The sequence below is a fragment of the Pongo abelii genome, chromosome 5, assembly GCF_028885655.2.
Source record: "Pongo abelii isolate AG06213 chromosome 5, NHGRI_mPonAbe1-v2.0_pri, whole genome shotgun sequence".
Taxonomy (NCBI): Eukaryota; Metazoa; Chordata; class Mammalia; order Primates; family Hominidae; genus Pongo; species Pongo abelii.
The window spans coordinates 27,057,168-27,059,530 of NC_071990.2; the positions used below are offsets into that span (position 1 = coordinate 27,057,168).

At 45.7% G+C, this 2,363-nt stretch overlaps 1 non-coding gene across 1 annotated transcript; it reads right to left on the minus strand.

Moving 5' to 3' along the window:
* Window positions 1-1,517: 1,517 nt before the first annotated feature.
* TRNAI-AAU (transfer RNA isoleucine (anticodon AAU)) lies at window positions 1,518-1,591 on the minus strand. The gene has a single exon. It is a non-coding gene; the product is annotated as a tRNA-Ile (tRNA).
* Window positions 1,592-2,363: the final 772 nt, after the last annotated feature.

Consider the following 2,363-nt stretch of genomic DNA (forward strand, 5'->3'; position numbering starts at 1 on the left):
TTATTAATTCATTCTAAAGAAATCTTTTTCAGTCGCTGACTTTGAGCTACTTACTGTTCTTGACGTGAAAAATCACAGCACTGAGCAAAACAGAGGGAGCCCCTTCCCTTTGTGATTCGCCCACGATGTCCTTGGCGCTGTTTTTGAGCCGTTATTTACCGCATTATTTATCAATATTGTTAATGTCATTTTCATAGCAACCCATGTTTTAAAATAAGAGAAGGGTAAAAACATGTTGGGAGGATGAGGAGTGAAGGAAGAAATGTAAATGAGACACGTGGCAGGCACACGGGGACCCAGTGACCAGACTCCAAGAAAGCACAGGACAGAAAGAGCGAGGTGCTAAGACTTAGAGTGGACCCAGAGGCTCTGGCCCTCCTATCTCCCATCACGCACTCAATTTTTGTCACATTTCAAACCTATCGCTTTTACGATATATGTTCAAAAATTGTTTAATGAATTGTTAATGGCTTGGTAAGGGCCGCATTGTAAATGGCTTGGTATGGGCCACATCGAGAACGGCTGTCAAATGTAAGCCTAAGGCTAACCATGGATCCATTTTGACGCTGAGCAGTTGTGGCTGCAAGTCTGGAGCTTGGCAGAAAGCAACGTCACAAGTCTGGCTTTTTCCCAGGTAGACTGAACCCTCGCCCTCAAAGCTACAAACATAACAATTTAACCAACTGAGTGATCAACTAGGGGAAGAATCAATATGATCTCTTTCAAAAGCTTAAAATATGTCAAAATAGTATTATCTCAGAAAGTTTTTTTCCCAAAATAATACAAGACATTATCGAATTCTTATTTTCCCCTTTCTAAAATCACCCACCCACCTCATTGAATTTCCTTTAAAAAATCTTCATCCTGGCCGGGCGCGATGGCTCATACCTGTAATCTCAGCACTTTGGGAGGCCAAGGCAGGCGGATCACCTGAGGTTAGGAGTTCAAGACTAGCCTGGTCAACATGGTGAAACTCCGTCTCTACTAAAAATACAAAAATTAGCCGGGCGTGGTGGCACACGCCTGTAATCCCAGCTACTTGGGAGGCTGAGGCAGGAGAATTGCTTAAACCTGGGAGGCGGAGGTTGCAGTAAGCCAAGACCGCGCCGCTGCACTCCAGCCTGGGCGTCAGAGCAAGACTGTCTCAAAAACAAACAAAACAAACAAATTAAAAAACCTCTTCATTCTAACTCGTATATTATTTCTTCAAAAGAATAAAAAACGTGCAAATCTAATGCTTGTCTAGCTATTGCAACCACATTTACAAATGGATACGCAGGGCTCCGGAGTTGGATGTAAAACCGTAGTATACAATCCAGGTGTGGTCGATTTAAAAAAAAAAAAAAAAGTAAAGAAAAAAATTCCTGTCTAGCTAGTGCAACTACATTTATAAATGGATAGGCGAGGCTCCGGAGTTCGATGTAAAACCGAAGTTTACAAGCGGGGTGTGGTCGGTTTAAAATAAAAACGAAAACGAAAAAAAAAAACAAACAAACAAAAACAGAAACCCGAAGAAGTGGCCCGTACGGGGATCGAACCCGCGACCTTGGCGTTATTAGCACCACGCTCTAACCAACTGAGCTAACCGGCCGCCATGGTGGGTGGGTCTTTTCTTATGTTTATTTAAATCATAGCTGATCCATGCCCGCTGGGTTTTGCTTTTTTTTTTCCTTTGTAATAGAAGCGTTACTTTCCCTTTTATTAATAAATTTTTTTTTTTTAAGAAAAGGCGAATTCCTCACTGTAGGCACAGGTAAACCATGCTTTTTCAGGGAAAACAGTCTCAAACCACTGATTCTGACTGGAGAAAACTCAGATTCAACGACCCCAAGCAGGGCTTCCTTCCCCTCACCAGGTGAAGGACTCAGAACAAACCAAAAAGCAGCTCCAGGCTTGCGATCGCGGCCAGTTCCTCACGGAACCAACCGCAGAGCCGCCGCAGGTTCGGAGGGTTCGGAGGACTCGGAGGGTGCGGATTCCTCTTTGCTCCTTGAGACCATTCCAGCCAGGTGGGCTCTTCGGCCTAGGAACCTGGGAAAGTTCACTCTCTCGCCTCCTGGCCTCGCGGTGGTTCCGCAGTCACTAGGACCTGAAATTCACAGCTGTGCGTCCTAAGCTTGCAGCTCCACAAACGATAAAATCAGACTTGGCCCTGCAGTCTTGGGCACCGGGCCCTTGGTGATGCTCGAGTGCCGGGCTGACATCGGCGTAAATGAAAGGACCAGCGGGACGGCTCCTTTCGAAAGTCTCTGACTTCTTCCGTCCCGGGAAGACCAAGACACCCACATCTAAGACAAGGGAAGTCACCATTATCTACACCAATGATAAACGCCGGTATCTGGGAGGAACTGAGCCCAGGACCG